The sequence below is a fragment of the Ursus arctos genome, unplaced genomic scaffold (genome assembly GCF_023065955.2).
Source record: "Ursus arctos isolate Adak ecotype North America unplaced genomic scaffold, UrsArc2.0 scaffold_11, whole genome shotgun sequence".
NCBI lineage: Eukaryota > Metazoa > Chordata > Mammalia > Carnivora > Ursidae > Ursus > Ursus arctos.
The window spans coordinates 8,503,143-8,529,226 of record NW_026622775.1 but is presented as its reverse complement, the minus strand read 5'-3'; the positions used below and the strand labels follow the sequence as shown (position 1 = coordinate 8,529,226).

Below are 26,084 nucleotides of genomic sequence, written 5' to 3'. Positions count from 1 at the left end.
AACTTGACCACTCTCTCACACCATACACAAAAATAAACTCCAGGGGCGCCTGGGTGGCACAGCGGTTAAGCGTCTGTCTTCGGCTCAGGGCATGATCCTGGCGTTATGGGATCGAGCCTCACATCAGGCTCCTCCGCTAGGAGCCTGCTTCTTCCTCTCCCACTCCCCCTGCGGTGTTCCCTCTCTCGCTGGCTGTCTCTCTGTCACATAAATAAATAAAATCTTTAAAAAAAAAAAATAAACTCCAAATGGATGAAAGACCTTGATGTGAGACAGGAACCCATCAAAATTCTAGAGAACATAGGCAGCAACCTCTACGACATCGGCCAAAGCAACCTTTTTCATGATACATCCCCAAAGGCAAGAGAAACAAAAGACAAAATGAACTTGTGGGACTTCATCAAGATAAAAAGCTTCTGCACAGCCAAGGAAACAGTCAAAAAACTAAGAGGCAGCCCACGGAATGGGAGAAGATATTTGCAAATGACACTACAGATAAAAGACTGGTATCCAAGATCTACAAAGAACTTCTCAAACTCAATACACGAGAAACAAATAAACAAATCAAAAAATGGGCAGAAGATATGAACAGACACTTTTCCAATGAAGACATACAAATGGCTAACAGACACATGAAAAAATGTTCAAAATCATTAGCCATCAGGGAAATTCAAATCAAAACCACCTTACTCCAGTTAGAATGGCAAAAATAGACAAGGCAAGAAACAACAATTGCTGGAGTGGATGTGGAGAAAGGGGATCCCTCCTACCTTGTTGGTGGGAATGCAAGTTGGTACAGCCACTCTGGAAAACAGTGTGGAGGTCCCTTAAAAAGTTAAAAATTGAGCTACCCTATGATGCAGCCATTACACTACTGGGTGTTTACCCCAAAGATACAGACGTAGTGAAGAGAAGGGCCATATGCACCCCAATGTTCATAGCAGCAATGTCCACAATAGCTAAATCATGGAAGGAGCCGAGATGCCCTTCAACAGATGACTGGATTAAGAAGTTGTGGTCCATATATACAATGGAATATTACTCAGCTATCAGAAAGAACAAGTTCTCAACATTTGCTAGAACATGGACTGCACTGGAGGAGATAATGCTAAGTGAAATAAGTCAAGCAGAGAAAGACAACTATCATATGATTTCATCTATGGAACATAAGAACTAGGATGATTGGTAGGGAAAGAAAGGGATAAAGAAAGGGGGGGTAATCAGAAGAGGGAATGAACCATGAGAGACTATGGACTATGAGAAACAAACTGAGGGCCTCAGAGGGGAGGGGGGTGGGGGAATGGGATAGGCTGGTGATGGGTAGTAAGGAGGGCATGTATTGCATGGTGCACTGGGTGTTATAGGCAACTAATGAATCATCGAGCTTTACCTCGGAAACCGGGGATGTACTGTATGGTGACTAACATAATATAATAAAAAATCATTAAAAAAAAAAATACTGCCATCTATCTGGGAACCTGGGTGGCTCAGTCAGTTAAGTGTCTGCCTTCAGTTCAGGTCATGATTCTGGGGTCCTGGGATCAAGTCCTGATGTTGGTGCTCAGCCTGCTCACAAGAGTGTTGCAAACCAACAACATCAAAACACACGTGCAAAATATACAGCAGGATAAAAAACAAAGAACAAAGGAAGTACACAACAACAAGAAAACAATTAACAAAATGGCAATTGTAAGTTCTTACCAATAATTACTTTAAATGTAAATGGATTCAATTCACCAATCAAAAGACACGGAATGGCTAAATGGATAAAAAATAAGATGCAATAATATGCTGTCTACAAGAGACTCACTTTAGCCTTAAAGACACATGTAGATCGAGAAGGGATAGAAAAAACATTTCATGCAAGTGGTAACCAAAAACAAACAAACAAAACAAAACAGCAGGGGTAGCTATACTTATATCAGACAAAATAAACTTTAAATTAAAAATGGCCAAAAAAAAAAAAAAAGACAAAGAAGGTCATTATATAATGATAAAGGGGTCAAAACATCAAGAAGAATAACAATTTTAAGTTTTTATGTGCCCCATATTAGGCCACCTAAATATATAAAGCAGCTAACAGAACTAAAAGGAGAAATAAACAGTATTACAATGATAACTGGGGACTTCAATACCTCACTCTCAACAATGGGTAGATTATCCAGACAATCAATAAGGAAACAGAGACTTAAATAACACTATAGACCACATGGACCTAACAAATACATATAAAACATTCTATCCAAAAAAACAGAATATACATTCTTCTCAAGTGCACATAGAACATTTTCTTGGATAGACCACATGTTAGGTCACAAAACAAGTTTTAGCAAATTCAAAATTATTGAAATCATACCAAGTATCTTCTTTGACTACAATGGCATGAAACTAGAAACCAACAAGTGAAAAAAGGAAAAAGTTATGAACACATGGAAATTAAGCAAGTTTCTTGAACAACAGATTAAAAAAGAGATTAAAGGGGAAATAAAGTTTGAGACAAATGAAATGGAACCAAAAATACCAGAATTTATGATATCCACCAAAAGCAGTTCTAAGAAGGAAGTTCATAGCAATACACACCTACATTGAGAAGCAAAAGAGATTCCATATAAACAACCCAACTTTATGCCTAGAGGCAGTAGAAAGTGAAGAAACAGACTAAAGTTAGCAGAAGAAAGGAAATAATAAATATTAGAGCAAAAGAAAAAATAGACAACAGAAATAAATAGAAAAAAATAACCAAGAATTGCTTCTTTGAAAAGACAAATGAAATTGATATGAACAGACTAACAAAGTGGGGGGGAAAAAAGACTCCCACCAACAAAACTATACAAAATTATAAATGAAAAGGGAGACATTACAACTGATGCCAGAGAAATTCAAAAGATTGTAAGAGGCTACTATGAACAATTAAATTATATGCCAACAAACTGGACAACTAGAAGAAATGGAAAAATCCTCAAAAACATAAAATTTATCAATTGGTTGAATCAGGAATCAACTTACAGCTCGATTTTTAAAATCAGGAAGAAATACAATCTGACTAGACCAATTATTAGTAAGGAGGCTGAATCAGTAATCAAAAATCTCCCAAGAAAGAAAAGCCTAGGATGAGATGGTGTTACTAGTGAATTTTGGAAAAGACTTGAAGAATATACACCAATTCTTAGCAAACTCTTCAAAAAGAAAAAAAAAAATGAAAAAGGAGGGAACTCCCAAACTTATTGTAAGAAGCCAGCATCATCATGAAACCGAAATCAGAAACAGACACTACTAGAAAACTACAGGCCATTATCCTTGATGAATATAGATACAAAAATTCTTAATAAAATACCAGCAACCTAAATTCAGCAGCACATTAAATAGATCACTCACCATGATCAAGCAGAATTTATCCCTGGAACGCAAGGATGTATCAACATATGCAAATATATCAATGTGATACATCACATTAAAAGAATGCAAGAAAATAATCATATAATCATCTCAATAGACTCAGAAGAATTATTTGACAAAATTCAACATTTATAATAAACACTCTTAACAAATTAGGCATAGAAGGAACATACTCAATTCAACAAAGACCATATATGGCAACCCTACAGCTAACATCATACTCAATGGTGAAAGGATGAAAGATTTTCTTTAAGAACAGGAACAAGACAAAGGTGTCCACTCTCACCACTCCTATTCGACATGGTACTGGAAGTCCTAGGTAGAGCAATTAGGCAAGAAAAATATAAGGTATCAAAACTGTAAAGGAAGAAGTAAAATTGTCTCTATTTGCAAAGGCCATGATTTAGGACATCCTAAAGACTCTACCAAAAAATTGTTAGATCTAATCAAAGAATTCAGAAAAGGTTCAGGACACAAAATTCACATACAAAAATCAGTAGTATTTCTATACATTAACAATAAATTTTCTGAAAAAGAAATGAAATCCATCTCATTTACAATAGCATCAAAAAGAATAAAACACTTAGAAATACATTTATCTAAAGAAGTGAAAGATATCTATGCAAAACTATGAGACACTGATTAAAGTAATAAAAAAAGACACAAATAAATGGAAAGCTATCCCATATTCATGGATTGAAAGAATATCGTTAAAATATCTAACCTAATAAAAGCAATTAATAAATTCAATGCAATCCCGATCTAGACGCCAATGTCATTTTTTTTTTTTTTTACAGAAGTAGAAAAAAAATTCCTAAAATTTATATGGAACCACTAAAGACCCCAATTAGCCAAAGAAATATTGAAAAAGAACAAAGCAGGAGGTATCACACTCTTGCTTTTAAGTTATACTATAAAGCTATAATCATCAAAACAGTATAGTACTGGCATAAAAACAGACAAATAGACCAATGAAATAGAATCCAGAGCCCAGATATAAACCTGAGCATATACAGTCAACTAATATTTGAAAAGGGAGCCAAGAATAGTCAATGGAAAAAAGACAATCTCTTCTATTAACAGAGCTGGGATAATTGAATATTCACATGTAAAAGAATGAAACTGGACCCATATATTTTACCATGTATAAAAATTAAATCAAAATGGATTGGAGACTCAAACATAAGACCTGAAACCATTAACCTTCTAGAAGAAAAGACAGGAACCAAGTTCCTTGACATGGCTCTTAGTAATGATTCTTTTGGATATGACACCTAAATCACAAGCAACAAAATAAAAAATAAGTGGTATCACATTAAATTAAAAAGCTCCCACACAGCAAAGGAAAACATCAACAAAGTGAAAAGACAACCTACAGAATGGAAAAAAATATATTTGTAAATCATATATCTGATAAAAGGTTAATATCCAAAATATTTTAAAAACTCACTCAAACCAAAGCCAAAAAAAAAACCCAGTTAAAAAATGGGCAAAGCACCTCAATAAACACTTCTGCAAACAACATATATGTAAAGCAAACAGATGAAAAGATATTCAATATCACTAATCATAAGGCAAATACAAAGTAAAATCACAGTGACTTATCACCTCACACCTGTTAGAATGGTCATCATCAAAAAGACAAGAGATATCTTCTGGTGTAGATGTGGAGAAAAGGGAATCCTTGTGCACTGGTGGTGGGACTGTAAATTGGTACAGCCACTATGGAAAACAGGAGGAACCTCAAAAAATTAAAATAGAACTACTATAAGATTCAGTAACTCTACTTCTGGGAATATATTCAAAAAAAGGAAACACTAACTCAAAAAGATACCTGCATACCCATGTTTATAGCATCATTATAACAGTAAACACATGAAAATAAGTGTCTATTCGTGGATGAATGGATAAAAAATTTGTCACACACACACACACACACACACACACACACACACCCACTGGGTTGTTCTTCAGCCTTTAAAAAAAAGCAAACCAAAAACAAAAACAAGGAAATCCTACCCTTTGCAACAATGGAACTTGAAGGTATTATGCTAAGTGAAGTCAGACAGAGAAAGAAAAATACTATATTATCTCACTTTAATGTAAACTATAAAGAAAGGAAGAGAAGAAGATCAAACTCACAGAAAAGAGATCAGACTCGTTACCAGAGGTGGGGTTGTAGGAAGGGGGAATAAGAGGAAATGGTCAAAAGGTACAAATTTCCGGATATATAAGTACTAGGGATGCAATATACAACACGATGACGGTAGTAGGCAATGCTCTGTGATATACAGGAAAGCTGTAAAAAGAGAGTAAATCCTGGGTTCTCATCACAGGAAAAAAATTTTTTTTGTTCTTTATTCTTTTAATGTCATCTATATAGAAGATGGAGGTTAGCTGAACCTAACGTAATCATCTAACAATGTATGTAGCTCAAACTATCATGTTTTATGCCTCAAACTTACACAATGTGTAATTATTTCTCAATAAAATGGGAGGATGAGCAATATGCCACTTTTGAAAAAACCCACAAAATGTGGGTAGAAGAGTAAAACAGTAGTTTTTTAATACAAAATTATCGGCTTAAAATACTGTTATAACTATAAGATGTTTTATGTAAGGCTTATGGCATTCATAAAAAAAACTACCGTAAATACACAAAAGATAAAGAAAAAGCAATCAAAGCACATCAATACAAAAGTCAAATAACAAAAGCCAGCAAGAGAGGAAGAAAGGGATCCTGGAGTTAAGATGGCAGAGGAGTAGGGGACCCCTTTTTCAGCCGGTCCCCTGAGTCGAGCTGGATAGGTACCAGACCAGCCTAAATAACCACGGAATCAGCCTGAGACACAGGATGATGCATCTGGATCTCTACAAATGAACATCTCCAGCGCTGAGTATTTAGGTACGAAGAGGGGAGCTGTAAACCGTGCATGGATATCGGAAGATAAATGGAAGGGGGAGGGAGCCGCCGCGTTTGGGCGCCGGGAAGCGGCAGCCACCTGCACGGGGGAGCGGGCGGACTCACAGAGGGCACCCGCGAGAGAGCGGACTGAGACCGGTGAGCCGGTGAGCCGTGAACGCGCGCCACCAGGCATCTCCCGGAACACCGGAATCCCGGTGTGCTCACGGGATCCAGACTGAGACCAGGAGCTCCCGGAGCGCGCACGGGGCGGCTGGCGGCTGGCGGGCCACCTGCACGGGGGAGCGGGCGGACTCGCGGTCGGCACCCGCGAAACAGCAGACTGAGACCCTGAACCGGGTGCGCGCGCCACCAGGCTTCTCACGAAACTCCGGAATCGAGGTGTGCTCACCGGGCATAGACTGAGACCGGGAGACCCGGGAGCGCGCGGGGCGGCCAGTGGCTGGCGGCATTAGAAACACAAAGGACAGAGACGCACAGGCCGGTGGCTGGCGGCATTAGAAACACAAAGGACAGAGACGCGCTGGCCCTGGAAGTGAGGGCAGGGTCGCCGAGTTGGTGCGCACATCCCGGGACGCTGCAGGGTTGAGCAGCACCAACAGAAATAGAGTTAAAGTGGCCAGAACATCAGTGGAGAACGGGCCGCAATCCCTCTGTTCGGAGACAATGCAGCCTCTGCTGCTCTGACCCTCAGAAGAGGCATAGCCGGCCGCCAGGGAAAGCCGCCAGAGAACAAAAGCCTGGAAATACCGGCTCAGGGAGTGCCCATCCCCATCCTCCCTCGCAGGGGACACGGAGACTCTAACCAAACAGGGTTGCCTGAGTATCGGCGCGGCAGGCCCCTCCCCCAGAACACAGAAGGCAGGCTGAAAAATCAAGAAGCCCACAACCCGAGGCGCCTGGGTGGCGCAGTCATTGAGCGCCTGTCTCCGGCTTAGGGCGTGATCCCAGCTTTCCGGAAAGGAGTCCCTCATCGGGTTCCTCTGCTGGGAGCCTGCGTCTTCCTCTCTCACTCCCCTGCTTCTGTTCCGTTCTTGCTGACTGTCTGTCTCCCTCTCTCAGATAAGTAAATAAATAAAATCTTTAAAGAAGAAGCCCACATCTCTAAGATCCCTATAAAACAAGGGGCACAGCCTGGGACCCAGTCCATAATTTTGGGCTCTGGACAACCCCGCAACCTCCCCTCATTAAAATGACAAGAAGGAGAACCCCCCCCCCCAGCAAAGAAAAGACAGTGAGTCAGTGGCCTCTGCCACAGAAGTAACGGATATGGATGTAACCAAATTATCAGAAATGGAATTCAGAGTAACAATGGTCAAGATAATGAGTAGACTTGAAAAAAGTATTCAGGAAAATATTACTGAGAATATAGAATCCCTAAGGGCGGAAATGAGAGCGAATTTGACAGAAATTAAAAATTCTATGAGCCAAATGCAGGCAAAACTAGAGGCTCTGACGGCCAGGGTCACCGAAGCGGAGGAAAGGGTTAGTGAATTGGAGGATGGGTTAATAGAGGAAAAAATAAAAATAGAAGATGGTCTTAAAAAAATCCACACCCACGAATGTTGGCTACGGGAGATTACTGACTCAACGAAACGATCCAATGTTAGAATCATTGGCATCCCCAAGGGGGTGGAGAAAAACAGAGGTCTAGAAGAGATATTTGAACAAATTGTAGCTGAAAACTTCCCTAATCTAGCAAGGGAAACAAAAATTCGTGTCCAAGAGGCAGAGAGGACCCCTCCCAAGCTCAACCATGACAGACCTACACCACGTCACGTCATAGTGCAACTCGCAAATATGAGATCCAAGGATACAGTATTGAAAGCGGCCAGGGCAAAGAAATTTCTCACGTACCAAGGCAAAGGCATCAGAATTACGTCAGACCTGTCTACACAGACCTGGAATGAGAGAAACGGTTGGGGGAGCATTTTTAAAGCTCTTTCAGAGAAAAACATGCAGCCAAGGATCCTTTATCCAGCAAGGCTGTCATTCAGAATTGATGGAGAAATAAAGACATTTCAGAATTGACAGTCACTAGCCAATTTCGTAACCACGAAACCAGCCCTACAGGAGGTATCACGGGGGGTTCTATAAAAGTAAAAAGGCCCCAAGAGTGACACAAAACAGAAAGTCACAGCCAATACAAACAAAGACTTTACTGACAACATGGCAGAATTAAAAGCATATCTCTCAGTACTCAGCCTTAACATTAATGGTTTAAATTCTTGCTTTAAACGCCACAGGGTTGCAGATTGGATAAAAAGAAATGACCCATCCATTTGCTGTCTACAAGAGACTCATTTCGAACCCAAAGATGCATTCAGACTGAGAGTAAGGGGATGGAGTACCATCTTTCATGCAAATGGACCTCAAAAGAAAGCTGGGGTAGCAATTCTCATATCAGATAAATTGGATTTTAAACTACAGACTATACTTAGAGATGCAGAAGGGCACTATATTATTCTTAAAGGAAGTATTCAACAAGTGGATATGACAATTATAAATATATATGCCCCCAACAGGGGAGCAGCAAGATACACAAGCCAACTCTTAACCAGAATAAAGAGACATATAGATAAAAATACATTAATAGTAGGGGACCTCAACACTCCACTATCAGAAATAGAACACCCTGGCAAAAACTAAGCAAAGAATCAAAGGCTTTGAATGCCATACTCGACGAGTTGGACCTCTTAGATATATATAGAACACTACACCCCAGAACCAAAGAATACTCATTCTATTCTAATGCCCATGGAACATTTTCAAGAATAGACCATGTTCTGGGACACAAAACAGGTCTCAGCCGATACCAAAAGATTGAAATTATCCCCTGCATATTCTCAGACCACAACGCTCTGAAATTGGAACTCGACCACAAGGAAAAATTTGGAAGAAACTCAAACACTTGGAGACTAAGAACCATCCTGCTCAGGAATGACTCGATAAACCAGGAAATCAAAAATCAAATTAAACAATTTATGGAGACCAATGAGAATGAAAATACAACAGTCCAAAACCTATGGGATACTGCAAAGGCAGTCCTAAGGGGGAAATACATAGCCATCCAGGCCTCACTCAAAAGAATAGAAAAATCTAAAATGCAGTTTTTATATTCTCACCTCAAGAAGCTGGAACAGCAACAGAGGGACAGGCCTAATCCACGCACAAGGAAGCAGTTGACCAAAATTAAAGCTGAAATCAATCAAGCAGAAACCAGAAGTACAGTAGAGCAGATCAACAGGACTAGAAGCTGGTTCTTGGAGAGAATCAATAAAATTGACAGACCACTGGCAAGACTTACCCAAAAGAAAAGAGAAAGGACCCAGATTATTAAAATTATGAATGAAAAAGGAGAGGTCACGACGAACACCATTGAAATTGGAAGGATTATTAGAAATTTTTATCTACAGCTATATGCCAATAAACTAAGCAATCTGGAAGAGATGGAATCCTTCCTGGAAACCTATAAACTACCAAGATTGAAACCGGAAGAAATTGATTTCTTAAACAGGCCAATTAATTATGAAGAAATTGAGTCAGTGATAAACAACCTTCCAAATAACAAAACTCCAGGCCCGGACGGTTTTCCTGGGGAATTCTACCAAACATTCAAAGAAGAAATAATACCTATTCTCCTAAAGCTATTTCAAAAAATAGAAACAGAAGGAAAGCTACCAAACTCATTCTATGAGGCCAATATTACCTTGATCCCCAAACCAGGCAAAGACCCCCTCAAAAAGGAGAATTACAGACCAATTTCCCTAATGAATATGGACTTCAAAATCCTCAACAAGATACTTGCTAATAGAATCCAACAGTTCATTAAAAGGATTATCCACCACGATCAAGTGGGATTCATACCTGGGATGCAAGCGTGGTTCAATATTCGCAAATCAATCAGCGTGATACATCATATCAACAAGAAAAAACTCAAGAACCATATGATCCTCTCAATCGATGCCGAAAAAGCATTTGACAAAATACAGCATCCTTTCCTGATTAAAACCCTTCAGAGTGTAGGAATAGAAGGTACATTTCTCAATCTCATAAAAGCCATCTATGAAAAGCCTACTGCAAATATTATTCTCAATGGGGAAAAGCTGGAAGCCTTTCCCTTAAGATCAGGAACACGACAAGGATGCCCACTCTCGCCACTATTATTCAACATAGTACTAGAAGTCCTTGCAACAGCAATCAGACAACAAAAAGGGATCAAAGGTATTCAAATCGGCAAAGAAGAAGTCAAAATGTCTCTCTTCGCAGACGACATGATACTCTATATGGAAAACCCAAAAGAAGCCACTCCCAAACTATTAGAAGTTATAGAGCAATTCAGTAACGTGGTGGGATACAAAATCAATGCTCAGAAATCAGTTGCATTTCTGTACACGAATAACGAGAACGAAGAAAGAGAAATCAGGGAATCCATCCCATTTACAATAGCACCAAAAACCATACGTTACCTTGGAATTAACTTAACCAGAGACGTAAAGGACCTTTATTCTAGAAACTATAAATCACTCTTAAAAGACATTGAGGAAGACATAAAGAGATGGAAAGATATTCCATGCTCATGGATCGGAAGAATTAACATAGTTAAAATGTCCATGCTACCCAGAGCAATCTACACTTTCAATGCTATCCCGATCAAAATACCGAGAACGTTTTTCAAAGAACTGGAACAAATAGTCCTTAAATTTGTATGGAACCAGAAAAGACCCCGAATCTCCAAGGAACTGTTGAAAAGGAAAAACAAAGCTGGGGGCATCACAATGCCGGGTTTCGAGCTGTACTACAAAGCTGTGATCACAAAGACAGCATGGTACTGGCACAAAAACAGACACATAGACCAATGGAACAGAATAGAGAGCCCAGAAATGGACCCTCAGCTCTTTGGGCAACTAATATTTGATAAAGCAGGAAAAAACATCCGGTGGGAAAAAGACAGTCTCTTCAATAAATGGTGCTGGGAAAATTGGACAGCTACATGCAAAAGAATGAAACTTGACCACTATCTCACACCATACACAAAAATAAACTCCAAATGGATGAAAGACCTCGATGTGAGACAGGAATCCATCAAAATTCTAGAGGAGAACATAGGCAGCAACCTCTACGACATCGGCCAAAGCAACCTTTTTCATGATACATCCCCAAAGGCAAGAGAAACAAAAGACAAAATGAATTTATGGGACTTCATCAAGATTAAAAGTTTCTGCACAGCCAAGGAAACAGTCAGAAAAACTAAGAGGCAGCCCACGGAATGGGAGAAGATATTTGCAAATGACACTACAGATAAAGGACTGGTATCCAAGATCTACAAAGAACTTCTCAAACTCAATACACGAGAAACAAATAAACAAATCAAAAAATGGGCAGAAGATATGAACAGACACTTTTCCAATGAAGACATACAAATGGCTAACAGACACATGAAAAAATGTTCAAAATCATTAGCCATCAAGGAAATTCAAATCAAAACCACACTGAGATACCACCTTACGCCAGTTAGAATGGCAAAAATTGACAAGGCAAGAAACAACAATTGCTGGAGAGGATGTGGAGAAAGGGGATCCCTCCTACATTGTTGGTGGGAATGCAAGTTGGTACAGCCACTCTGCAAAACAGTGTGGAGGTCCCTTAAAAAGTTAAAAATTGAGCTACCCTATGACCCAACCATTGCACTACTGGGTATTTACCCCAAAGATACAGACGTAGTGAAGAGAAGGGCCAATATGCACCCCAATGTTCATAGCAGCAATGTCCACAATAGCTAAATCGTGGAAGGAGCCGAGATGCCCCGCAACAGATGACTGGATTAAGAAGTTGTGGTCCATATATACAATGAAATATTACTCAGCTATCAGAAAGAATGAGTTCTCAACATTTGCTACAACATGGACGGCACTGGAGGAGATAATGCTTAGTGAAATAAGTCAAGCAGAGAAAGACAACTATCATATGATTTCTCTCATCTATGGAACATAAGAACTAGAATGATCAGTAGGGGAAGAAAGGGATAAAGAAAGGGGGGGTAATCAGAAGGGGGAATGAAACATGAGAGACTATGGACTATGAGAAACAAACTGAGGGCTACAGAGGGGAGGGGGGTGGGGGAGTGGGATAGATCGGTGATGGGTAGTGGGGAGGGCACGTATTGCATGGTGCACTGGGTGTTATACACAACTAATGAATCATCGAGCCTTACATGGAAAACCGGGGATGTACTGTATGGTGACTAACATAATATAATAAAAAATCATTATTAAAATGGGGAAAAAAAAAAGAGAGAGGAAGAAAGGAAGAAACTAATAGCTAGAAAGCAATTAACAAAATAGCAACAAGTCTGAATCTATTAATAATTTACTTTAAAGATAAATGGATTTAATTCTCCAATCAAATGACAGAGGGGTTGAATGGATTAAAAAACAAGGTCCAACTACTTGTGTGCTGCCTACAAGAGACTCACTTCACCTTAAGGGCACCCACAGGCTGAAAGTGAAGGGATGAAAAAATATTCATGCAAATGAAAACCCAAAAGAGGAGGTAGCAATAATTACGTCAGACAAAACAGATTTCAAGTCCAAAACTCCAATAAGACTAAGACAGTTATCATACAATGATAAAGGGGTCAATTCATTAACAGGATGTAACAATTGTAAATACAGTTTTACCTAACACTGGAGCACCTAACTATATTAAGTAAGGATATCGAATCAGTTGTCAATATCTTCGAACAGAGAAAAGTCTATGATTAGAGAACTTCACTGGTGAATTCTACCAGCATTTAAAGAATTAATACCAACCTTTTCAAACACATTCAAAACCTGAAGTAGTAGAAACACTTCCAAATTTATTTTGCAAGTTTAGCACTACCCTGATACCATGGCCAAATAAGGACATAAGGAAAAAGCAAATTACAGGGCTAATATTACTGATAACCATAGATTTTTAAAAAATCCTCAACACAATACTAACAAATCAAATTCAACAGCACATTAAAAGTATCATATCCCAGAATTAAGTGAGCTTTATTCCTGGGATGAAATAAATCAACATAAGGAAATCAATGTGATGTATCGCATTAACAAAATGGAGGAAAAAAATCTTCTCAGTAGATGCAGAAAAAACATCTGACAGAATTTAACATTGCTTTATGATAAAGACTCAACAAATTAGGTAGAGACGAAATGTACCTCAACACAATAAAGGCCATTTAGACAAGCCCATAGCTAAGATCATACTCAACATTAAAAAGCTAAAAGTTTTTCCTCTAAGATCAGGAATAAGACAAGCAGGTCCCCTCTCACCACTTTTATTCAACACAGTACTGGAAAGTCCAAGCGAGAGCAATTAGGTAACAAAAAAAAAAAAATAAAATCTTCTAAATTGGAAAAGAAGTAAAATTATCTGTTTGCAGATGACATGAACTCATATAGAGAAAAATCTAAAGACTCCACTAAAAAAAAACTGTCAAGACTCATAAACGAAGTCAGTAAACCTGCAAGATACAAAATCAACATACAGGCAAACCACATTTTACTGCACTTACCTTCACTGTGCTTCTCAGATATTGCTCACTCCCCCTCTTTTGTTTTCAAAGTAAAGGTTTGTGGCAACCCTGTTAAACACGTCCATTGGCGCCATTTTTCTGACAGCACCTGCTCACTTCACGTCTCCATGTCACATTTTGGTAATTCTTACAACATTTCAAACTTTTTTATTATTTTTGTTGTGGTGATCGCAGATCAGTGATCTTTGGTATTACAACACAATTGTTCTGCTGCACTGTGAACTGTGGCAGTATAAGATGGCAAACCTAATCAATAAATGTTGTGTGTGTTCTGGCTAGTCCACTGACCAGACTTCTCCATCCCTCTCCCGCTCCTTGGGCCTCCCCATTTCCTGAGACACAATGACATTGAAATTAGGCCAATTAAGAACACTTCAATGCCCTGTAAGTGTTCAAATGAAAGGAAGAATCAATGCAGCAAACTTCATTGTTGCCTTATTTTAAGAAATTGCCACAGCCTCCCCAACCTTCATCAACCACCACCCTGATTAGTCAGCAGTCATCAATGTCAGAGCAAGATCCTCCACGAGCAAAAAGATACAACTTGCTGTAAGCTCAGATAACGGTTAGCATTATTCAGCGTAAAGTGTTTTAAAAATAAGGTATGTACTATTTTTAGACATAATGCTACTGCACACTTAATAAACTATAGTATAGTATAAACATCTTTTTTATGCACTGGGAAAGCAAAAAATTCATTTGACTTCTTTATTGCAATATTCACTTTATTGCAGTGGTCTGAAACCAAACACATAATATCTCCAACATACGTCTGTGCAAAAATCAGTTACATTTCTATACACTGAATACAAATTATTTGAAGACAGAGAAGAACACAATCTCATTTACAAGAGCATGAAAAAGATTAAAATACCTAAGAATAAATTAATCAAGTGGGTGAAAGATCTGTACACGGAAAACTAACACACTGATGAAATAAATTGAAGACACAAATAAATGAAAGAACAACTTGTGTGTGTGGATTAGAAGAATATTATTAAAATGTTCACACTATCCAAAGTGATCTACAGATTGAACGGAATCTATAAAAATTCCAATGGCATTTTTCACAGAAAAATTCTTAAAATCCTAAAATCCATATGGCATCACAAAAGACCCCATATAGGTAATGCAATCTTCAGCAAGAAAAACAAAGCTAGAGGCATCACACCTCCTCATTTAAAATTATATTACAAAGCTAGAGTAATCAAAACAGTATGGTTCTGGGTGCAAAGACACATAAACCGATGGAATAGACTAAAGAGGCCAGAAATAGACTCACTCATAAATAGTTAACTAATCATTGACAAAGACACCAAGAATACACAATAGGGAAAGGACAGTCTTCAATAAACGGTGTTGGGAAAACTGGATATCCACATGCAAATGAAACTGGACCATTATCTCACACCACACACAAAAATCAACTCAAAATGAATGAAAGACTTGAATGGAAGATCTGAAACTGTACAGGTCCTAGAAGAAAATAGAGGGCGAATCTTCTTGACATTGGTCTTAGCAATGATTTTTTGGTTTTGACACCAAAAGCACAAGTAACAAAAGCAAAATAAGTAAACAAGTTAAACTACATCAAACTATACAGTTCCTGCACATTAAAGGAAACAACCAACAAAGTAAAAAGGCAACCTACCTGAAAAGGAATGAGAAAAATTATTTGGAAACCATCTATCTAATAAGGGGTAAATATCCAAAATATAAAAGGAAACAACTCAATGGTAAAAACAAAACCTCATTTAAAAATCGGTAAAAGACTGGATAGCCATACAAATGACCAACAGTTATAGGAATAAAAATCTAAAACTCTCTAATAATCAGGGAAATTAAAATCAAAACCACAATGAGATATAATATCACATTTGTTAAGATGTCTACTAACAAAAAGTGAAAAGATAACAAGTGTTGGTGAGGATGTGGAGAATAAGGAACACTTGTATTCTATTCGTGCAAACTTAAGTTTTATAGTCATTATGGAAAATAGTATAGAGTTTCCTCAAAAAATTAAAAATATAACTACCATATGATCCAACAATATAATATCTGGGAATATCTCAAAAGGAAATAAAATCACTACCTTGAAGAGATATCTATGTTTCCACATTCATTGAAACATTCACAGAAACCAACACAGGGTAACAATTTAAGTATCCATCTACAGATGAATGGGTCAAGAAAATGTAGCGTATATGTGTGTATACACATATAATACAATATATACATATATACAAAATATACATGCATATACAATAGAAATTATAAGGACTTAATAAAGAAGGAAATCCTGCCATTTGTCAAAACATGAAGGAATTTAGAGGCAATTATGCCATTTATTTTTATTATTATTATTATTTTTAAAGATTTTATTTATTTATTTGACAGAGAGAGACAGCCAGCCAGAGAGGGAACACAAGCAGGGGGAACAGGAGAGGAAGAAGCAGGCTCCTAGTGGAAGAGCCCAATGTGGGGCTCGATCCCAGCGCACTGGAATCATGCCCTGAGCCAAAGGCAGACGCTTAACGACTGCGCCACCCAGGTGCCCTGGGAGGCAATTATGCCATTTAAAACAAACCAGACACAGAAAGACAAACATTGCTGATCTCACTTATATTTGCAACCTAGGAAAAAAGATCATTCACGGTGACAGAGTAGGACTGTGGTTGCCAGGAGCTGGGGAGTAGAAGGGGAAATGTCTGTCAGATGAAACAAACTTTAAGTTCTGGAGACCTAATATACAGCATGATGACTATTGTGAACAACATATTGTATACCTGCAATTTGCTAAGAGTAAATCTAAAGTGTTCTCACCACAAAGGGGGGGGTAATTATGTGAGGTGCTAGATATGTTAATTAGTTTGATTGTGGTAATCATTTCACGATGTATGTATATGTCAAAACATCACACTGTACAACTTAAATGGATAAAATTTTTATTTGCCATACCTCAATAAAGCTGGGTTTTTTTTTAAAGTAGCTCTTCTCAACATCTACAAAATACCAACAGCTAACGTCACCCTAATAGTAAAAAACTGAACACATCCCCCTTAAAATTAGGCACAACACAAAGACGTCCTTTGCAACTCCTACTCAGTATCTTACCAGAAGTCTGAGCTAGTGCAATAAGAAAATAAAAAGTATACGGATTGGAAAGGAAGAAATAAAACTGTCCTTGTTTGCAGATGACAAACTGTCATTACACATTGCCTATGTCAAAAGTCCCAAATGAAAAGAAACTCCTGGAATGAGTAACTGAATACAAGGTTGGAGAATACAAAGTTAATATAAGAAGTTCAATTGCTTGTCTATACACCAGGAATGAACAATTCAATGATCAATTAAAAATAAAAACACCATTTAGATGAGTTTTGGTCCAAAATGGTGACACAGGAAGACCTTGAACTCACCTCCTCCCTCCATGGACACATCACACATCTGTGCCTATTTATAGAGCAATACCTCCTGAGGGCTGACTGAACAGCTTCCGCGCAAAAGATAGAGAGACCACAGATAGAATGGCAAGAGACACAGAGACAGTAACAAAGGAAACTCCCACTCAACAACACTGTGAAATGCAGGGGGAGGGATAATATTGAGGGACCATGGGCAGATTTTTCTCCACTGGGGCGGAGAAAAAAAAAAGCTGTGGTTTGAAAAAGTAGTATTTATTAGACCCAGCCTTAGAACTCCCTCAGTGGCAGGGAAGCTAGTGGAACTCTCTCCAGGTTAGAGGGGCTGGCAAGGGCCATGGTTTATGTTGCACACCCACCTTGATTATGCAGACAGGAGCAGGGTCTGGTTGTCATAGCTAGCATGTTGCCTCAGCAAGTCCAAGCCCCTTAGCCCACACCAGTCCCAGATGCTCTGACGCACAGAAAAAAATGTCGCAGTTTAAAAGAGCAACTATATTGGGGCACCTGGGTGGCACAGCGGTTAAGCATCTGCCTTCGGCTCAGTGCGTGATCCCAGCGTTCTGGGTTCGAGCCCCACATCGGGCTCCTCTGCTGTGAGCCTGCTTCTTCCTCTCCCACTCCCCCTGCTTGTGTTCCCTCTCTTGCTGGCTGTCTCTATCTCTGTTAAATAAATAAATAAAATCTTTAAAAAAAAAAAAAAAAGAGCAACTATATTATAAAGAAACTAATCCTAGAACTCTGCCAAATGGCCGGGCAGGCGCTGGAATGCTCTTGGGTTTCGAGGAGCTAGCAAACACCATGGATTAAGATCCCCCTCCACCTTGACAACATGAGAAGGAGAAAGGTCTGGGTGCCCTAGCTAACCTACCACTTCAGTGAGCCCCAGGCTCCCAGCCATCCCACTAAGGCAACCCCAGAGTGGTGCACACCAGGAAACACCTGGTCAGCACTCACTACAGTTCCAGCCATTTTGTCAAGGTGACACAGGTGCAGAGCACCCTGAACACTTCAGGCCCATACACCTTGACTTTAGACAGCTTGCTTAGGCATCCCAGACACAGAGTACCCCATGACCTCTCAGCTTACTCTTGCTTCAGCTCCAGTCATCCTGCCAGGGCACACCCTGTGCAGAAAGCTCTGTGAACCCCAGGTCCATGCCCACCTTGGTTCCAGCTGCCCAGGCAGGTCACCCTGGGTGGTGCCCACAACCTCCCAGCCCACAATGTGTCTCAGCCCCAGCTGCCCTGCCAAGGTACCCCTGCATAGAACTCCCCAGGACACCCCTGCGAAGAAAGCTCTGAGATCCTCTGGCTTGCACCCACTTCAGTTTCAGTTGCCCAGCCAGGATACACTCTATATGGAGAGCCCTGGCAGTGCCCCAGCCCATGCCTACTTCAGCCCCAGCCATCCCACTGGGGCAGCACCAGCAAGGAGTGCCCCAGGACCCCAATCCCATCCAGCCACAGCTCCAGTCAAAGTCACGAGGCATACATAGTCTATAAAGGGGATGATCATATGTAAGACTGTTCTTTCAAGTTTAGGATAAGTAGCAGTTCTGGCTAATTTATAGAAACAAACACAAAAAGTCAAGCAAAATGAGGAGGCAAAGGAATTCTTCAAATGAAAGAATAAGACAAAACCACAGGGGAAAAAACTAAATGAGGCAGAGATAAGCAATATGTCCAATAAAGAGTTTAAATTAATGGTCATAAATTTGCTTAATGGACTAGAGGGAAGGGTAGAAGAACTCAGCAAGAACTTAAACAAAGACAGAAAATGTAAAAAACAACCAAACAGAAATGAAGATTACAATAACTGAATTGAAAACTACACTAGAGGGAAACAACAGTGTATTAACAGATGCAGAAGAATGGATCAGCAATCTGGAAGACAGGGTAATGGAAAGTGCCCAAGCTGAACAGTGAAGAGAAAAAAGAATTAAAAAACAAACAAACAAGAACAACAAAACCAAGGATAAGTTAAAGGATCTCTTGGACATCAAATAAACAAACATTCAAATTCTAGGGATCCTAAAAGAAGAGGGAGAGAAAGGGGCAGAAAACTTATTTGAAGTAATAGCTGAAAACTTCCCTAACCTGAAGAAGGAAACATTCAGGTTTAGGAAGCACAGAGAGTTTCAATCAAGACAAATCCAATATGGTCCACACAACATATTGTAATTAAAATGTCAAAGTTTAAGAGTTTTAAAAGCAGCAAGAGAGAATTAAGACATTACATACAAGTGGAACCCCGTAAGTCTATCAGCTGGTCTTTAACAGAAATTTTGCAGACCAGAAGAGGCATGATATATTCGAAATGCTGAAAGGAAAACACCTACAACCAAGAATACTCTACATGATAAGATTATCATTAAGAATTGAAGGAAAGATAGAGCTTCCCAGACAAACAAAAAGTTAAAGGAGTTCATCACCCCTAAACCAGCCTCATAAGAAATCTTAAAGAGACTTCTCTAAGTGAGGGGGGAAAGAAAAAAAAAAGGCCATAATTAGAAGATAATTACGAATAAAAAGATGTAAAATACAACAACATATACATAAAGTGTGGAGGGAAGGGACTCATTTCAGACCTAAAGACACATACAGAATGAAAGTAAAAGACTAGAAAAAAAGATTCCAGGCAAATGGAAGTCCAGGCGGGGGTGGAGGGGGTATGACAATTGGATAAAATACACTCTAAAACAAAGTCTGTAACCAGAGACAAAGACAGTATTAAGTAGTAATAAAGGGGCCAATCCAACAAGGGGATATAACAATCATAAATACCTATGTACCCAACATTGGAGCACCTAAATAAAGCCAATATTGACAGACATAATGAGAGACACTGACAGTAGTACAATAAAAGGGGACTTTTTTTTTAAAGATTTTATTTATTTATTTGTGTATGAGAGAGAGAACAGGGGGAGGGGAAGAGAGGAAGGGAGAGACAGAATCCCAAACAGTCTTGGCACAAAGTGTGGACACAGGGCTCAGTCTCAGGACCCTAAGATCATGACCTGAGCCAAAACCAAGACTTGGACGCTCAAGTGACTATACCACACAGGTGCCTAAAAGGGGACTTTTAATATCCCACTTAATCAATGGGACAAAACCAAGACTTGGACACAGGGCTCAGTCTCAGGACCCTAAGATCATGACCTGAGCCAAAACCAAGACTTGGACGCTCAACTGACTATGCCACACAGGTGCCTAAAAGGGGACTTTTAATATCCCACTTAATCAATGGGACAAATCATCAAAGGCCAAAAATAAATAAGGAAACAGTATCTTTGAATGACACATTAGACCAGATTTAACAAATATATATGGAACATTCCACCCAAAAATAACACAATACACATTCTTTTCAAGTGCACATGTACATTTTCCAGGATGGATCAATATTAGGCCACAAAACAAGTCTTGATAAATTTAAAATTGATATCACAGCTTGCATCTTTTTTAACCACAATGGTATGAAACTAGAAGTCAATCACAAGGAAAAAAAACTAGACAAAATACAAGTATGTGAAGCTAAACAACATGCTACTAAAAAACTAATCGCTCAAAGAAGAAATCAAAGAGGAAATTAAAAAATACATGGAAACAAATTAAAATGAAAACATAATCGTCCAAAATCTCTGGGATACAGCAAAAGCAGTTCAAAGAGGGAAATTTATAGTGATACCAGTCTACCTCAAGAAACAAGAGAAATCTGAAACATTCCAATCTTACAAGGAAAGTAAAAACAAAAAAGGAGAGAGAAAGAAGATTAGTAGCAGGAAAAAGGATGATGAGAGCAGAAATACATGAACTAGAGACTAAAATAAAAAAAAAATAGAAAAGATTAGTGAAACCAAGAGCTAGTTCTTTGAAAAGATATATATATAACATTGATAAATCTTTAACCAGACTCATCAAGAAAAAATGAAATAGGACCCAAAGAAATACAATTAGAAATGAAAGAGGAGAAGAAACAGCCAACACCACAGAAACACAAAGGCTTATAAGAGACTACTATGAAATTTCTATGCCATGGAATCAGACAACCTGGAGATAGCGATAAATTCCTAGAAACATAAAATCTTCCAAAACTGAATCAGGAAGCAAGTCTGACTGACCAAGTACTAATAAAGAAGTTAAATTGGTAATCAAGAAATTCCTGGGGCGGGGCGCCTGGGTGGCACAGCGGTTGAGCATCTGCCTTCCGCTCAGGGCGTGATCCCGGCATTATGGGATCGAGCCCCACATCAGGCTCCTCCGCTATGAGCCTGCTTCTTCCTCTCCCACTCCCCCTGCTTGTGTTCCCTGTCTCGCTGGCTGTCTCTATCCTGTCGAATAAATAAATAAAATCTTTAAAAAAATAAAAAAGAAATTCCTGGGGCACCTGGGTGGCACAGCGGTTAAGCGTCTGCCTTCCGCTCAGGGCGTGATCCCAGCATTATGGGATCGAGCCCCACATCAGGCTCCTATGCTATGAGCCTGCTTCTTCTTCTCCCACTCCCCCTGCATGTGTTCCCTCTCTCGCTGGCTGTCTCGCTCTCTGTCAAATAAATAAATAAAATCTTAAAAAAAAAAAATTCCTAACAAAAGTCCAGGACCAAATAGATTCACGAGTGAATTCATTTAAGCACATTTAACGATACATTAAGAGGATCATTCACAATCGAGCAGGATTTATTCTGGGGATACAAGCTTGGTTCAATATTTGCAAATCAATCAATGCGATACACTACATTAACAAAACAAAGGATAAAAATCATGATCATCTCAATAGATTCAGATAAAGCATTTGACAAAATTCAATGTCCATATAGTCCATATATGATAAAAAGTGGGATTAGAGGGAACATACCTCAACATAATAAAGACCATATATGAAAAACCCACAGCTAACATCATACTCAATGGCAAAAAAAACAGAGCTTTTCCTCTGAGGTCAGGAAGACAAGGATTCCACTCTCACCACTTTTATTCAACATAGTAATAGAAGTCTTAGCAACAGCAATCAGACAAGAAATAAAAGGCATCCGAATTGGTAAGGAAGAAGTTAAGCTGTCACTATCTGAAGATGACATAATGCTATATGTAGAAAACCCTAAATAATCCACCAAAAACACTATCAGAATTGATAAATGAATTCAGTAAAGTTGACACAATATTAGTACACAGAAATCAGTTGTGTTCCTATACAATAACAGCATAACATAAAGAGAAATTAAGGAAACAATTCCATTTACAGTTTCGTCAAGGGAATAAGCTTAACCAAGATGGTGAAAGACTTGTACTCTGAAAACTAAAATATTGATGAAAGAAACTGAAGATGACACAAACAAATGGAAAGATATTTCATATTCATGGATTGGAAGAATTAGCAACATTAAAATGACCATACTATCCAAAGCAATCTACAGATTCAATGTAATCCCTATCAAATACCAACAACATTTTTCATGGAAAACTAGAATAATACCAAAATTTGTGTGGAACCACAAAAGACCCTGAATAGCCAAACCAATCTTGGAAAAAAACAAAGCCAAAGATATCACAAACCCAGATTTCAAGATGTATTACAAAGCTGTAGTAATTAAAACAGTGTGGTACTGGCCCCAAAATACACACAGATCAATGGCACAGAACAGAGAACCCAGAAATAAACCCATGCTTAATTAATCTATGTCAATCTATGACAAAAGAGGCAAAAATATACAAATAGAGAAAAGTCTCTTCAATAAATAGTGCTGAGAAAACTGGACAGCTACATGCAAAAGAATGAAATTGGACCACTTTCTGACAATATTCACAAAAATAAACTCAAAATGGAGTAGAGACCTAAATTTGAGACCTGAAACCATAAAATTCCTGCAAGAAAATATAGACATAATCTCTTGGGCACCAGTCTAAGTATTTATGGATATATCTCCTCAGACAAGGGAAAGAAAAGCAAAAATAAACTATCAAGACTACATCAAAATAAAAAGCTTTTGCACAAAAAAAACTATCAACAAAACAAAAAGGCAACCATATGAGAGAAGATATTTACAAATGATATATCTGATAAAGGATTAATATCCAAAATACACAAAGAAACTATACAACTCAACACAGAGGAAAAAACAAAAACAACCCAGGCAATTAAAAAATGAACAGAGGGTCTGAACAGATTTTTCCAAAGGAGACATATGGATGGTAAACAGACACACGGGAAGATGCTGAAGGAAATGCAAATCAAAACCATGAGGAAATATCACCTGACATCTGTCAGAATGGCTAGAGTCAAAAGGACAAGAAATAACAAGTATTGGTGAGGATGTGGAAAAAAAGAAACCCTCATACACTATTGGTGAGACTGTAAATTGGTACAGCCACTGTAGAAAACAGTATGCAGGTTTCCTCAAAAAATTTAAAAGTAGAAATACCCACAATACCCAGAAATTCCACTACTAGGTATTTACCCAAAGAAAACAAAAACACTAATTTCAAAAGATACATGCACCCTTACGTTTATTGAAGCATATTTATAATAGCCAACATATGAAAGTGACCCACATGTCCACCAACAGATGAATTGATAAAAATATGTCTACACACACACAAACACACACACACACACACACACACACAATGGGGTACTATTCAGCCATAAAAAAAAGAATAAGATCTTGCCATTTGTGACAACATGGACAGTATTAAGCTAAGTGATAAAAGTCAAACAGAAAAAGATAAATACCATATGATTTCATATATATGTAGAATCTAAAAAACAAATGTAAAAACAAACAAAAAGCAGAAACAGACGCATAAATACAGAGAACAAACCAGTGGTTGCCAGAGGGAAGGGGAATAAGGCAATGGGCAAAATGGATGAAGGGGAGTAGGAGATAAAGGCTTCCAGTTACGGAGTGAATCATTTATAGGCATAAGAGGGAATAGAGAATATAGTCAATGGTATTGTGATAGCATTGTATGATGACTGATGGTAGCTAGACTTATGGTGAGCATAACAATATATATAGACTTGTTGAATCACTAAGTTGTACACATGAAACTAATGTTAACATTGTGGTCGGCTATTCTTCAATTAAAAAATACTGCTTTTAATAGCACTAAAAATGACATACTAACAAAATATATGCATAATCTATATGCAGAAAACTATAAACTCTGGTGAAAGAAATAAAGATATAAATTAACAGAGAAATATTGTATGGTTATTGATTGGAAGACTCAATATTGTTAAGAGGTCTTTTCTTCCTAACTTGTTCTATAACTTTAATGCGATCCCAGTCAAAATCAGGTGGTTTTGTAGACAATTGACAAAATGATTCCACAGCTTATAAGGAAAGACAAAAGACCTAGCATAGCCAACAATATTGAAGAAAGCTGGAAGACTTACACTACCCAATTTCAGTGTGTACTGTAAAACTCCAGTAACCAAGTAATCAATACCAGTGTGTCATTAGTGAAAGAACAGACGTATCAATCATTAGACCAAACTATAAAGCCACAAAATACACCCAAAGAAATATAGTCAACAGATCTCTGACAAAGGAGCAAATGCAATTCAATGAAGAATGACTAGTTTTTTCAACAAATGATGCGCTAAACAATTAGACGCCCAAATGCAGCAGCAACAAAAGAACCTGAACATAGACCTTACACTTTTCACAAAGCTTAACTCAAACTATATCACAAACCTAAATATTAAATGGTAAGCTATAGTTCTTATATAGTTTCTTTGAAATATAAACCTTCTAGAAGAAGAAAAGCTATGTAATGTTGGGTTCGGTGGTGACTTTTTAGATACAAGACCAAAAGAGTAATTCATGGAAGAAAAAATGTTGTTAAGTTGAACTTTCACCATATGGAAGACATTGTTAAGAGAATGAAAAGACATGTGAGACTGAAAAAAAAAAAATATTTGCAAAGCCCATGTCTAATAAAGGACTTGTACCCCAAATATACAAAAAACTCTTTAACAGTTGACAACAAACACATTTTAAAAATAGGTGAAAAACATCCAGACACCTCACCAAAGACTATATACAGATGCCAAATAAACATATGAAAATGCTTAACATTATATGTCATTACGAAATTGGAAATTAAAACAGCAACAGGATGGCACTGTATACTCACTAGATTGGTTGAAATCCAAAACACTTGATAACACAAATTGCTGGCAAGGATTTGAAGCAACAGGAATTCTCATTCATTGCTGGTGGGAACATAAAATGGTACAGCCACTGTAGAAGTCAGTTTGGCCACTTCTTTCAAGGCTAAACACAGATTTACCATACAATGAAGTAATCTCACTTTTCTACATGTTTACCCAAATGAGGGAAAATGTATGTGTGCTCAAAAGTCAGTACTAAAATATTTATAGCAGTTTTATTCATACCTCAAACTAGAGGCAACCAAGTCCTTCAAAAGGTGAATGGGTAAACAAAATCATACACCACATGATGGAATATTTTTTTAGCGATTAATAAAAGAAAGATATTAAGTTACAAAAAGCCATGTATGAATCTTAAATCCATATTGATAAGTGAAAGAAACCAGTCTGCAAAGGTACATAATCTATGATTTCAATTATAGGACATCCAGGCAAAGATTAAATTCTAGTGATGGTTAAAAAAAAGTAATGGTTGGCAGAGAGTTAAGAGTGGGGGACACGTTGAATATGCAATGTTCCTATTCAAAATGACACAACTCATTTTTTCAAGGCTGTGAAAAAAATCCCATATGATATCGTAGTGGTG

General features: G+C 38.2%; 1 long non-coding RNA gene across 1 annotated transcript in view; it reads right to left on the bottom strand.

The window, feature by feature from the left end:
• LOC130543331 (uncharacterized) overlaps positions 1-25,801 on the bottom strand; it is a 42,754-nt gene extending 16,953 nt beyond the window's left edge. Inside the window, exon 1 of the long non-coding RNA XR_008958601.1 lies at positions 25,462-25,801. This is a non-coding gene — a long non-coding RNA (uncharacterized LOC130543331). The remainder of the gene's footprint in view (positions 1-25,461) is intronic.
• Positions 25,802-26,084: the final 283 nt, after the last annotated feature.